This window comes from Hyla sarda, unplaced genomic scaffold, assembly GCF_029499605.1.
Source record: "Hyla sarda isolate aHylSar1 unplaced genomic scaffold, aHylSar1.hap1 scaffold_231, whole genome shotgun sequence".
Classification (NCBI taxonomy): Eukaryota; Metazoa; Chordata; class Amphibia; order Anura; family Hylidae; genus Hyla; species Hyla sarda.
In genome coordinates, this window is record NW_026608991.1 from 93058 (window position 1) to 107705 (window position 14648).

At 46.2% G+C, this 14648-nt stretch overlaps 4 non-coding genes and 1 pseudogene across 4 annotated transcripts; all 5 read right to left on the reverse strand.

Annotated features, from left to right (window-relative positions):
- Positions 1-5299: 5299 nt before the first annotated feature.
- LOC130322204 (U2 spliceosomal RNA) lies at positions 5300-5517 on the reverse strand (annotated as a pseudogene).
- Positions 5518-7596: 2079 nt separating this feature from the next.
- LOC130322233 (U2 spliceosomal RNA) lies at positions 7597-7787 on the reverse strand. The gene has a single exon (XR_008867785.1). It is a non-coding gene; the product is annotated as a U2 spliceosomal RNA (small nuclear RNA).
- A 2080-nt stretch (positions 7788-9867) lies between these two features.
- LOC130322085 (U2 spliceosomal RNA) lies at positions 9868-10058 on the reverse strand. The gene has a single exon (XR_008867673.1). It is a non-coding gene; the product is annotated as a U2 spliceosomal RNA (small nuclear RNA).
- A 2094-nt stretch (positions 10059-12152) lies between these two features.
- Positions 12153-12343, reverse strand: LOC130322235 (U2 spliceosomal RNA). Its single transcript, XR_008867787.1, has one exon. It is a non-coding gene; the product is annotated as a U2 spliceosomal RNA (small nuclear RNA).
- Positions 12344-14432: 2089 nt separating this feature from the next.
- On the reverse strand, positions 14433-14623 carry LOC130322236 (U2 spliceosomal RNA). The gene has a single exon (XR_008867788.1). It is a non-coding gene; the product is annotated as a U2 spliceosomal RNA (small nuclear RNA).
- Positions 14624-14648: the final 25 nt, after the last annotated feature.

Below are 14648 nucleotides of genomic sequence, written 5' to 3' on the forward strand. Positions count from 1 at the left end.
AATAAAAATGGCAGGATAAAACATTATACAAATGTCATAAAAACTGATTATACTGTTATTTCGTTCCATAGAGGCAGACACCACATGGATGCTGCCTCGCTGGCCCCCAACTGTTTCTTGTCTCTTAGGTAATAGATGTACATCTCACTCAGGGCCAGCTTTATACAGTTTTTAACATCAATAAAATCATGTTTAAAAAGTAAGATGTTCCTAACTTTCCAGATGGCATTTTTAAAACAATTAATAATCATCCAGCAGATCATCTGCTGTTTAAAATTGGGGCAGTTAAAAAGACCGTAAAAGACACATTCGTGATTAAAATCTTTTAGGCCGCAGGCCCACTTCAAAAGTGGGCCTACCTTCCTCCAAAGCTCCCGTGCAAAAGGGCAGTTCCAAAATATGTGCAGCACCGTTTCGTCCACTCCGCAGCCATCTCTCGGGCACTTGGCTCTCGCCACCAGTCCTCGCCTGTGCTGGAACTCACGAGTAGGGAGGCACTGGTGGACGATTGCCCAGGCAAGATCCCTGTGTACATTCGCCAGAAACTTCCCGTACACGTTCCGCCATACCTTTTTGGATCTTGCCTGTGTGAAATTGGACACTGCCAGGGTAACCTCACTCCGCCTGAGGACCTTTGATACCTTTCTCTGGTCCCCCAGTATGTCAGGCTCCAAATCTTGGAGACCTAGGAGCCTGACTGTCTTTTCCAACACCACATAATGTTTTGGGGGACACAGAAGCACCGGAGCGTTCAGAGGGATGCGCAACCATCTTTTAAAAACCATGCCCGCAGCGTACCTTAAAAAGCAGCTAAAAATGCCATCGGATTTAATAATTTTAAAACAGAAACAGAAATACTTTATGTAAAAGAAAGTAAAAAGGTTAGGAACATCTTTCCCGCCATTATCTTTACTTTTGTACATAAAATCACGCTTTAATTTCTCCATTTTTGAACCCCATAAAAAAGAAAAAACAATTCTAGTTACTTTTTTAATGTATAAAATAGATGGAGGAAATACCATGGCAATGTATAGCATAATAGGGAGTAAAACCATCTTTATTATTAAAATCTTCCCCTCCATGGTAAGGTTTCTAAGATTCCACATTAAAATCTTCTTCTCCATCTTAGCTATAGCTGAATCCCAGTTAGGGCTCCCATCATTGACCTGGTTAAAAACAATACCTAAAACTTTAATTTGATCCTGTTGCATTGTGACTCCTGGGGTGATGGATGAATCCCAGGAGCCAATATAAAAACAGTCACATTTATCTGTGTTTAGCTTAAAACCAGAGACCTCGCAGAAATAGCTGGTGTTCCTCAATGCCCCCCTCATGGATGGAGAGTCCGGGCACAGTATGGTGACATCATCCATGTACCCCAACACCTTTAGATGGGTCCCTCCTCCACCAGGTATCGGTACGCCTCTTACTACCCGGTCTTTTCTGAGGAGGGCCATCAGTGGTTCGATTGCGCAAATAAAAAGGAGTGGGGACAGGGGGCAGCCCTGTTTGACACCTGATAAAAGAGGAACACCGCTGGTTAAAAAGCCATTAACAGAGACTTGACTAAAACAGGATCGGTATAAAAGCATGATTCGGCTTAAAATCGTTTCAGGCACTGCCATCTTTTTAAGAACTAAAAACAGGTATTCATGGGAGACCCTATCAAAGGCTTTTTCAAAGTCTAAGGATAAAATTGCTACAGTTTGATTTCTATCCTTAAAATACCATAAAACATCTCTTAAAATATTTAGGGATTCAGCTATAGACCTTCCAGGTACCCCACAAACCTGATTTGGGTGAATTAATTTATGAATAAAAGGTTTAAAACGGACAGCTAATAACTTGGCTAAAACTTTATAATCGACATTTAAAAGTGTGATGGGGCGCCAATTTTTTAGCATATCCTTTTCACCCTTTTTAAAAAGTAATGATACAATCCCCCTCCTCCAGGAAGGGGGAAGTTCATTAACAATAAAAGTTTCTTTATACAATAAAACCATATCATCCTTTAAAATATCCCAAAAAGCTAAATAAAATTCGATGGGTAAACCATCTTCCCCAGGGGCCTTCCCACTAGAAAAACTTTTAAAAACAAATAAAAGTTCATCTAAGTTAAGATCACGGGATAAAACCTCCTGGTCTAAAACATCTAGCTTAAAATCAAGGGAATTAAGAACATGTTCTAAAAAGGATGGATTAAGATCTTTCTTATTAAAAAGAAGCTGGTAGAAGTTAAAAACTGCATCTAACATGCCTTTTGGAGTGGATTCACCCTCAAGGTTTTGGATGATATCCCTCCTATTCATCACTTTTTTAAAAAAGAAACGGGAACATTTCTCGCCCTCCTCCAGGTGCTGCACATGTGAGTTAAAAATGATTTGTTTCCCTTTCTTTTCTATGGCATGTTTTATTTCAGTTTTAAGGTTTAAAATATCATTTTCTACATCCATACCAGCTTCTTTCAATTTAAAAAGTACATTTAAACGCATGTTAAGAACATAAAACCACTGTTTTTCCATTTTTGCCTTCTTCTTACCTGCTTTGATAAAAAAAAATCTGATTTTAGATTTGGTGCCCTCCCACCAGTGCAGCATAGGCTCGTGGGGTTTTCTTTGTGATTGCCAGCATTGGTAGGTCCGCACAAACTCCTCTTTTATCTCAGGGTCCTCTAGGAGTGTGGTGTTTAATCTCCAGAGGCCCCTTTTTGCTTTTTGCTCCCCCTCTAGCTCCAGGCCCACCAAGAGGAGCTTATGATCAGAGAAGATATTCTGCTCGAGCGTGCATTTCAGGGGTTTAAAAGCTCTAGAGGAAAAAATAAAATCGATTCTGGAGCTCACTCTTCCATTGGACCATGTGGCGCCTGGGTCCTCCGGCAAGAGATCCTTCCAGCAATCTTTCAAATTAAAATCATCAATAAAATTTTTAAGCAGGTAAGAAGTGCGGTCTTTACGATTAATATCCCCACCCTGCCGGTGTTCCCCATCACGTATGCAGTTAAAATCACCTCCCACCAGCAGGGGGGAAGACCCAACACAAAACAGTGGTAAAATTTCAAATAGTTCTGCCCGCTCCTGTTTATCAGGAGGGGCATACACATTTAAAACACGAATTAAAAGTCCATTAAAATATAGATGAATTAAAAGAGCTCTGCCAGGCACAATCTCAGTTACTGTATGAATAGAAAAGGACTGGCCTCGGCAGAGCAGCCCAACACCCACAGAACGACAGTCATTTGCACCGGACCATATGGATGGGCCCAGCTTCCAGTCTTCTTTTAAGTCTTTATAGTCCATTTTACTAGGGATTCCACATTCTTGTAGCAGGCAAAGGTCAAAGTCACATGTCTCTAGATAAGAAAATAAAGCAGCCCTGCGATCAGGGCTCTTTAAGGACCTCACATTGAGTGAGGCAATTTTTACAGGGATAGGCATAGTTTATGGAGAGTCTGTGCTTGGAGAATCAAAGTCAATAATAAGCTGCGTACCGTCATCCCCCGCCTGCGGGGTCATCAGCTCCTTGATGTTCTGAGGGTCGGAGCTTGAGATCGATGATGCCCCGACCCTGAGCTCGCTCTCGTCCGAACTACGGCACGCCGCTTTCCTTTGAATGTCTTCCTCTTCTTCTTCTCTTTGTCTTTTAAATGTCACACTGCTGTCCATATCCTCTGTGTTGCTCTCACTCGATGTAATCTCTGGCCCCCGGCTGATGGATCTGCGTCTTCTTTCATCATTTGACGACTGGAACTGCTGCACAGGGGCCTGTGAGGCCTCTTTTCCGGAACCTTTGCCGCTACCTTGGGAAGTTTTCATCGCTTGTTCCCCAGCAAGCGTTGCTGAGGACTGTTGCTCCAACTTCCCCATCGATCGACGATGGCCAGTTTTACCCACCGGGTCCACTGCTGGCGGGGCAGCAAACCCTGGTTTGGCGCCACTTGTCTTCTTGGCCCTGTCCTGTATAGGCGGAGTAACAGGACCGGGCTCAGACCTGGCCACCTGGCTCCCCTTCCGGCGAGCTTTCACCGGGGCCTCTTCGTCCGGAGCAGGGCGACCCTGGGCCAAGCCAGTACCTGGCTTATGCTGCAATTTTGGGTCCACTTTTGCCCCCACCGAGGCCCGTCGGCTGCCACCCGCCACAGGTGAGCCCCCTTCAGAAGTTTCGGCGGGCTCTTGAGCCAGGTAGGAAGTCGATCGACGTCTTTCAATTTCCCGGGCAGTAAACTCGATCACCCGCCCGGGCTTCGTGGAATCCCCATGGCCTCCCCCTAGCACTACCACCGGTGGGCCCCCCGATGGAGCACCAGAGGTCTTGGGCCTGGACCCATCAGTACCTGCCATCTGGGGTTTGGGCATCTTAAAAAAGGACGTCTTTTGTCCTGTCCCCTCTTTGGGTGGGCCCAGCCTTGACCCACCCATCGTAGTTTTTGCTTTATGGGGACAGGAATTAAAATCGTGATTTTCCTCTCCGCAGAGGTTGCACCTTATCGTATGGCTACATCTTGAGGCTATGTGACCTTCTTGGCCACACCTATTGCAGCGAATCACACGCTCCGCGCCGCAGGTCTCCTGGGTGTGGCCAAACCTCAAGCAATTTCGGCAATACATAGGCATTTGAGGATAGAACAGGAAGCCCCGAACTCTCCCGATGGCAAAATTTGGGGGCGGATGGCAAAGACCCCCAATACCACCGGGATCCTTACGGAGCTTGACCCAGAACTTCCTCTTGCCGTTCCAGAACCGCACAGAGTTCAAGATTTTGTTTGCGAATCGCACCTCTTCGCAGTATCGCCGAAGAAAAGTGGCTATATCCTCCGTGGTCACATGAGGGCTGTGCATAGCCACCACCAACGGTATATGTTCCTCACCATAGAGGAACTGGAACGAAAGACCGTCGAGTCGATCGTCCCTCTGGTCCGCACCAGACAAGGTTGCATAGATGTTATCGCAACACGCCGTGGCCGTGAAGGTGACGGTATACAGGCCACGGCTTTCCTGGTCATTTAGACACAGGATGTCCTCCCTATTGAGGCGGAAGTAGTCAAGAAGAATCACCTCCGCAATGAAGCGGAGGTTCTTCAACTGACGATGGCTCTCCGACACCTCTATGCGGATGGTATTTCGCATCGACATTTCCCCAGAGGGGAAAGCCCAGGAGAACGGCATCTTCCACACCCAGGGACTAAGCCCCTTCCCCAATAGCAGCAGGGGCTCGGAATCCCGCTATAAAAGCGGAACCCTTACCCAAGGCAGAGGTCGGGGGTACCCTAGGTGCTTCCGAAGCTACAGGTAACGCTCAACGTACCGAAAATGCCTTCTGAGACACAAGGTCCCAGAGACAGGGGGATCGCAACCCGTTGTCCGTGGACTAAGCCCGCTCCCCAATAGCAGCAAGGGGGTGAAGTCCCTCCGTAAGGAGAGACAATCCCCCAAGGCCGAGAAGCGGGGTACCACAGACACCTTCCGACCAGACCAAATGCAGATACTACACTTGATCTTAGCCAAAAGGCCGAGAAGCGATAACCGTGAAAGGGGCGGGCCCAACAAGGTCCCCTTCATGGGCACTATCACTGCTTGCTGTCAGGGAGGCTGCCAGACAATTTTCCATGCACACTCTGGGCTGGGGGGCAGTCAACCACCAGTACACACAGCAGAACCTAAACCCATACCATTATTGCTAAGCAGCAAGACAGGGGCCCATTGCACTCCCACGGGGCCTTTTTAAATGCAATCCATAACCCAGATTTGCCAGGAACCCTTCTTACTCCTCCTACTTGCATGTGACACTGGGCTTAGGATCTGCATAGGAAACACACACACAAGCACACACCTACCTTTGTTGCCTGCAGATGCCTCCTTGGCTGTCCCCAAACGGTATCAAACCAACACCCACGGGAAGCTGTAAGCATAGAGGACATGCCTGCACCCCATTGGACTTACCTGTGTGGGTTAAATCCGGGTTATTTGACAACCTATGGCGGTGATGGTTCTGCTCAGGCAGAGCAGTGCTGATGCTCCTCATAAAGCTGTCGCTGCTGTGAAGGTTCTAGGTGACATCACAATCCCTATGGTTACATACACAACAAAGCTGGGTTGTTGTTGTTTACACTCTGCAAGGCCTGTGGAAGTGAGTGACATCATAGCACTGTAGTTCTGAGGGTTCTAGATGGATGCAACAATCTCCTGTTGCTTCTATGAAGGCCGTAATAGACGACATCACCAAACAGCTCCATAGTCACATACACAGCAAAGGAGAGATGTTGTTTACACCTAGTGATGTCAGTGGTATTGAGTGACATCACAGCACAGTGCTAAGGCTCCTGGGCCTGGACACAGCAGCGGCTGCAATATCTCAACGGAGAATACGTTTATATATATGTGTGTGTGTGCGCGTATATATATATATATATATATATATATATATATATATATATTTCTCCGCCGAAATCACTTTTAAACCCATTTCCACCTTTTTTTCCCTTCTCTTCCTCTTACTTTTTTTCCACGTTTTTTTACGTTTTTCTCCTTTTCGCCTCTTTTCTGGGCGTATTATTCTTCTTTTTCTTCTTTTTTTTCGTCTAATGCATACCCCATCAGTGCAGCAATGCTTATTCAATACCGCCAGCAGATGGAGACACTGGGGGATAATTTTCTAAGGATTTATACTGATTTTTCCTGTCTGAATTTGTCGCACAGAAAGTTGCAGGCCAAATATGTGTGACATTTCTGCGACTTTAGCTTCTAGAGCATTTTTACAACATTATACATAGGTGCTGAATACATAAAAAGCGACTGTTCAGCGACAGACAAGTCGCATCGGCTGAAAGTAGGCCAGAATGTCAGTCCATGTTGGAGCAGGTTTAGATACAGTCTAAAGCATAGATCTCAAAGTCTGTGCACAGAATTTAGCAAGGGCCTCGCACCTTCTGATGCATCAGGTAGGTGCACTATAGCATAGCCTAACCCTCTGTACTTTGGTCTATATTGATGCGGGACATAGACAGCCAGCTGATGACCAATCCATTAGTGCAATGGATGGCTGGAAGCATTTGTCTTTGCCTTTGCAATACCACAGAAGCAATGCATGGTCAATGTACAGCAATGACACACCTGTGTGAACAGCCAGGAGACCCCCCCATGTTATGTTACATAGTTACATAGTTAGTACGGTCGAAAAAAGACATATGTCCATCAAGTTCAACCAGGGAATTAAGGGGTAGGGGTGTGGCGCGATATTGGGGAAGGGATGAGATTTTATATTTCTTCATAAGCATTAATCTTATTTTGTCAATTAGGAACATTCAGCACCCACCCGCTATCAAGGCAGCTGCCTATCATGTCATGCCCTACCTGCACAGGTGTGCTGGCTACTCAAATGATCCAATTAAGGAGGCCATTTAGTCAGCAGCAGCAGAAGTCCTGTGCCTGGACGCTCCAACAGCGGCCAGACACAAGCAGAAGCAGCAGAAGCAGCAGCAGCACCACCTTTTGTTTTTTGGCTGCAGCAGCAGCAGCAGCAAGGCCCACAGGGCTGGCTAGCTGGCTAGCCAGCAAGCAGGTAGCAATGAAAGTAGGAATCTTTCTTTTTAACCCTGTAAGGGGGTGGTGCACTGTACCCGAAGATACTGCCATATCGGGTCAATGCATAGGGCGACGGAAGCAAGCTTCGAAATCGGCCCCCGTTCTCAAAAATCCATTTAATATATGGTCCCCAGATAGGGGACGTATCAGATATTAAACTGATAAGAACAGATACTACACTTGATCTTAGCCAAAAGGCCGAGAAGCGATAACCGTGAAAGGGGCGGGCCCAACAAGGTCCCCTTCATGGGCACTATCACTGCTTGCTGTCAGGGAGGCTGCCAGACAATTTTCCATGCACACTCTGGGCTGGGGGGCAGTCAACCACCAGTACACACAGCAGAACCTAAACCCATACCATTATTGCTAAGCAGCAAGACAGGGGCCCATTGCACTCCCACGGGGCCTTTTTAAATGCAATCCATAACCCGGATTTGCCAGGAACCCTTCTTACTCCTCCTACTTGCATGTGACACTGGGCTTAGGATCTGCATAGGAAACACACACACAAGCACACACCTACCTTTGTTGCCTGCAGATGCCTCCTTGGCTGTCCCCAAACGGTATCAAACCAACACCCACGGGAAGCTGTAAGCATAGAGGACATGCCTGCACCCCATTGGACTTACCTGTGTGGGTTAAATCCGGGTTATTTGACAACCTATGGCGGTGATGGTTCTGCTCAGGCAGAGCAGTGCTGATGCTCCTCATAAAGCTGTCGCTGCTGTGAAGGTTCTAGGTGACATCACAATCCCTATGGTTACATACACAACAAAGCTGGGTTGTTGTTGTTTACACTCTGCAAGGCCTGTGGAAGTGAGTGACATCATAGCACTGTAGTTCTGAGGGTTCTAGATGGATGCAACAATCTCCTGTTGCTTCTATGAAGGCCATAATAGACGACATCACCAAACAGCTCCATAGTCACATACACAGCAAAGGAGAGATGTTGTTTACACCTAGTGATGTCAGTGGTATTGAGTGACATCACAGCACAGTGCTAAGGCTCCTGGGCCTGGACACAGCAGCGGCTGCAATATCTCAACGGAGAATACGTTTATATATATGTGTGTGTGTGCGCGTATATATATATATATATATATATATATATATATATATATTTCTCCGCCGAAATCACTTTTAAACCCATTTCCACCTTTTTTTCCCTTCTCTTCCTCTTACTTTTTTTTCACGTTTTTTTACGTTTTTCTCCTTTTCGCCTCTTTTCTGGGCGTATTATTCTTCTTTTTCTTCTTTTTTTTCGTCTAATGCATACCCCATCAGTGCAGCAATGCTTATTCAATACCGCCAGCAGATGGAGACACTGGGGGATAATTTTCTAAGGATTTATACTGATTTTTCCTGTCTGAATTTGTCGCACAGAAAGTTGCAGGCCAAATATGTGTGACATTTCTGCGACTTTAGCTTCTAGAGCATTTTTACAACATTATACATAGGTGCTGAATACATAAAAAGCGACTGTTCAGCGACAGACAAGTCGCATCGGCTGAAAGTAGGCCAGAATGTCAGTCCATGTTGGAGCAGGTTTAGATACAGTCTAAAGCATAGATCTCAAAGTCTGTGCACAGAATTTAGCAAGGGCCTCGCACCTTCTGATGCATCAGGTAGGTGCACAATAGCATAGCCTAACCCTCTGTACTTTGGTCTATATTGATGCGGGACATAGACAGCCAGCTGATGACCAATCCATTAGTGCAATGGATGGCTGGAAGCATTTGTCTTTGCCTTTGCAATACCACAGAAGCAATGCATGGTCAATGTACAGCAATGACACACCTGTGTGAACAGCCAGGAGACCCCCCCATGTTATGTTACATAGTTACATAGTTAGTACGGTCGAAAAAAGACATATGTCCATCAAGTTCAACCAGGGAATTAAGGGGTAGGGGTGTGGCGCGATATTGGGGAAGGGATGAGATTTTATATTTCTTCATAAGCATTAATCTTATTTTGTCAATTAGGAACATTCAGCACCCACCCGCTATCAAGGCAGCTGCCTATCATGTCATGCCCTACCTGCACAGGTGTGCTGGCTACTCAAATGATCCAATTAAGGAGGCCATTTAGTCAGCAGCAGCAGAAGTCCTGTGCCTGGACGCTCCAACAGCGGCCAGACACAAGCAGAAGCAGCAGAAGCAGCAGCAGCACCACCTTTTGTTTTTTGGCTGCAGCAGCAGCAGCAGCAGCAAGGCCCACAGGGCTGGCTAGCTGGCTAGCCAGCAAGCAGGTAGCAATGAAAGTAGGAATCTTTCTTTTTAACCCTGTAAGGGGGTGGTGCACTGTACCCGAAGATACTGCCATATCGGGTCAATGCATAGGGCGACGGAAGCAAGCTTCGAAATTGGCCCCCGTTCTCAAAAATCCATTTAATATATGGTCCCCAGATAGGGGACGTATCAGATATTAAACTGATAAGAACAGATACTACACTTGATCTTAGCCAAAAGGCCGAGAAGCGATAACCGTGAAAGGGGCGGGCCCAACAAGGTCCCCTTCATGGGCACTATCACTGCTTGCTGTCAGGGAGGCTGCCAGACAATTTTCCATGCACACTCTGGGCTGGGGGGCAGTCAACCACCAGTACACACAGCAGAACCTAAACCCATACCATTATTGCTAAGCAGCAAGACAGGGGCCCATTGCACTCCCACGGGGCCTTTTTAAATGCAATCCATAACCCGGATTTGCCAGGAACCCTTCTTACTCCTCCTACTTGCATGTGACACTGGGCTTAGGATCTGCATAGGAAACACACACACAAGCACACACCTACCTTTGTTGCCTGCAGATGCCTCCTTGGCTGTCCCCAAACGGTATCAAACCAACACCCACGGGAAGCTGTAAGCATAGAGGACATGCCTGCACCCCATTGGACTTACCTGTGTGGGTTAAATCCGGGTTATTTGACAACCTATGGCGGTGATGGTTCTGCTCAGGCAGAGCAGTGCTGATGCTCCTCATAAAGCTGTCGCTGCTGTGAAGGTTCTAGGTGACATCACAATCCCTATGGTTACATACACAACAAAGCTGGGTTGTTGTTGTTTACACTCTGCAAGGCCTGTGGAAGTGAGTGACATCATAGCACTGTAGTTCTGAGGGTTCTAGATGGATGCAACAATCTCCTGTTGCTTCTATGAAGGCCATAATAGACGACATCACCAAACAGCTCCATAGTCACATACACAGCAAAGGAGAGATGTTGTTTACACCTAGTGATGTCAGTGGTATTGAGTGACATCACAGCACAGTGCTAAGGCTCCTGGGCCTGGACACAGCAGCGGCTGCAATATCTCAACGGAGAATACGTTTATATATATGTGTGTGTGTGCGCGTATATATATATATATATATATATATATATATATATATATATATATATATATATATATATTTCTCCGCCGAAATCACTTTTAAACCCATTTCCACCTTTTTTTCCCTTCTCTTCCTCTTACTTTTTTTTCACGTTTTTTTACGTTTTTCTCCTTTTCGCCTCTTTTCTGGGCGTATTATTCTTCTTTTTCTTCTTTTTTTTCGTCTAATGCATACCCCATCAGTGCAGCAATGCTTATTCAATACCGCCAGCAGATGGAGACACTGGGGGATAATTTTCTAAGGATTTATACTGATTTTTCCTGTCTGAATTTGTCGCACAGAAAGTTGCAGGCCAAATATGTGTGACATTTCTGCGACTTTAGCTTCTAGAGCATTTTTACAACATTATACATAGGTGCTGAATACATAAAAAGCGACTGTTCAGCGACAGACAAGTCGCATCGGCTGAAAGTAGGCCAGAATGTCAGTCCATGTTGGAGCAGGTTTAGATACAGTCTAAAGCATAGATCTCAAAGTCTGTGCACAGAATTTAGCAAGGGCCTCGCACCTTCTGATGCATCAGGTAGGTGCACTATAGCATAGCCTAACCCTCTGTACTTTGGTCTATATTGATGCGGGACATAGACAGCCAGCTGATGACCAATCCATTAGTGCAATGGATGGCTGGAAGCATTTGTCTTTGCCTTTGCAATACCACAGAAGCAATGCATGGTCAATGTACAGCAATGACACACCTGTGTGAACAGCCAGGAGACCCCCCCATGTTATGTTACATAGTTACATAGTTAGTACGGTCGAAAAAAGACATATGTCCATCAAGTTCAACCAGGGAATTAAGGGGTAGGGGTGTGGCGCGATATTGGGGAAGGGATGAGATTTTATATTTCTTCATAAGCATTAATCTTATTTTGTCAATTAGGAACATTCAGCACCCACCCGCTATCAAGGCAGCTGCCTATCATGTCATGCCCTACCTGCACAGGTGTGCTGGCTACTCAAATGATCCAATTAAGGAGGCCATTTAGTCAGCAGCAGCAGAAGTCCTGTGCCTGGACGCTCCAACAGCGGCCAGACACAAGCAGAAGCAGCAGAAGCAGCAGCAGCACCACCTTTTGTTTTTTGGCTGCAGCAGCAGCAGCAAGGCCCACAGGGCTGGCTAGCTGGCTAGCCAGCAAGCAGGTAGCAATGAAAGTAGGAATCTTTCTTTTTAACCCTGTAAGGGGGTGGTGCACTGTACCCGAAGATACTGCCATATCGGGTCAATGCATAGGGCGACGGAAGCAAGCTTCGAAATCGGCCCCCGTTCTCAAAAATCCATTTAATATATGGTCCCCAGATAGGGGACGTATCAGATATTAAACTGATAAGAACAGATACTACACTTGATCTTAGCCAAAAGGCCGAGAAGCGATAACCGTGAAAGGGGCGGGCCCAACAAGGTCCCCTTCATGGGCACTATCACTGCTTGCTGTCAGGGAGGCTGCCAGACAATTTTCCATGCACACTCTGGGCTGGGGGGCAGTCAACCACCAGTACACACAGCAGAACCTAAACCCATACCATTATTGCTAAGCAGCAAGACAGGGGCCCATTGCACTCCCACGGGGCCTTTTTAAATGCAATCCATAACCCGGATTTGCCAGGAACCCTTCTTACTCCTCCTACTTGCATGTGACACTGGGCTTAGGATCTGCATAGGAAACACACACACAAGCACACACCTACCTTTGTTGCCTGCAGATGCCTCCTTGGCTGTCCCCAAACGGTATCAAACCAACACCCACGGGAAGCTGTAAGCATAGAGGACATGCCTGCACCCCATTGGACTTACCTGTGTGGGTTAAATCCGGGTTATTTGACAACCTATGGCGGTGATGGTTCTGCTCAGGCAGAGCAGTGCTGATGCTCCTCATAAAGCTGTCGCTGCTGTGAAGGTTCTAGGTGACATCACAATCCCTATGGTTACATACACAACAAAGCTGGGTTGTTGTTGTTTACACTCTGCAAGGCCTGTGGAAGTGAGTGACATCATAGCACTGTAGTTCTGAGGGTTCTAGATGGATGCAACAATCTCCTGTTGCTTCTATGAAGGCCATAATAGACGACATCACCAAACAGCTCCATAGTCACATACACAGCAAAGGAGAGATGTTGTTTACACCTAGTGATGTCAGTGGTATTGAGTGACATCACAGCACAGTGCTAAGGCTCCTGGGCCTGGACACAGCAGCGGCTGCAATATCTCAACGGAGAATACGTTTATATATATGTGTGTGTGTGCGCGTATATATATATATATATATATATATATATATATATATATATATATTTCTCCGCCGAAATCACTTTTAAACCCATTTCCACCTTTTTTTCCCTTCTCTTCCTCTTACTTTTTTTTCACGTTTTTTTACGTTTTTCTCCTTTTCGCCTCTTTTCTGGGCGTATTATTCTTCTTTTTCTTCTTTTTTTTCGTCTAATGCATACCCCATCAGTGCAGCAATGCTTATTCAATACCGCCAGCAGATGGAGACACTGGGGGATAATTTTCTAAGGATTTATACTGATTTTTCCTGTCTGAATTTGTCGCACAGAAAGTTGCAGGCCAAATATGTGTGACATTTCTGCGACTTTAGCTTCTAGAGCATTTTTACAACATTATACATAGGTGCTGAATACATAAAAAGCGACTGTTCAGCGACAGACAAGTCGCATCGGCTGAAAGTAGGCCAGAATGTCAGTCCATGTTGGAGCAGGTTTAGATACAGTCTAAAGCATAGATCTCAAAGTCTGTGCACAGAATTTAGCAAGGGCCTCGCACCTTCTGATGCATCAGGTAGGTGCACTATAGCATAGCCTAACCCTCTGTACTTTGGTCTATATTGATGCGGGACATAGACAGCCAGCTGATGACCAATCCATTAGTGCAATGGATGGCTGGAAGCATTTGTCTTTGCCTTTGCAATACCACAGAAGCAATGCATGGTCAATGTACAGCAATGACACACCTGTGTGAACAGCCAGGAGACCCCCCCATGTTATGTTACATAGTTACATAGTTAGTACGGTCGAAAAAAGACATATGTCCATCAAGTTCAACCAGGGAATTAAGGGGTAGGGGTGTGGCGCGATATTGGGGAAGGGATGAGATTTTATATTTCTTCATAAGCATTAATCTTATTTTGTCAATTAGGAACATTCAGCACCCACCCGCTATCAAGGCAGCTGCCTATCATGTCATGCCCTACCTGCACAGGTGTGCTGGCTACTCAAATGATCCAATTAAGGAGGCCATTTAGTCAGCAGCAGCAGAAGTCCTGTGCCTGGACGCTCCAACAGCGGCCAGACACAAGCAGAAGCAGCAGAAGCAGCAGCAGCACCACCTTTTGTTTTTTGGCTGCAGCAGCAGCAGCAGCAGCAGCAAGGCCCACAGGGCTGGCTAGCTGGCTAGCCAGCAAGCAGGTAGCAATGAAAGTAGGAATCTTTCTTTTTAACCCTGTAAGGGGGTGGTGCACTGTACCCGAAGATACTGCCATATCGGGTCAATGCATAGGGCGACGGAAGCAAGCTTCGAAATCGGCCCCCGTTCTCAAAAATCCATTTAATATATGGTCCCCAGATAGGGGACGTATCAGATATTAAACTGATAAGAACAGATACTACACTTGATCTTAGCCAAAAGGCCGAGAAGCGATAACCGTGAAAGGGGCGGGCCCAACA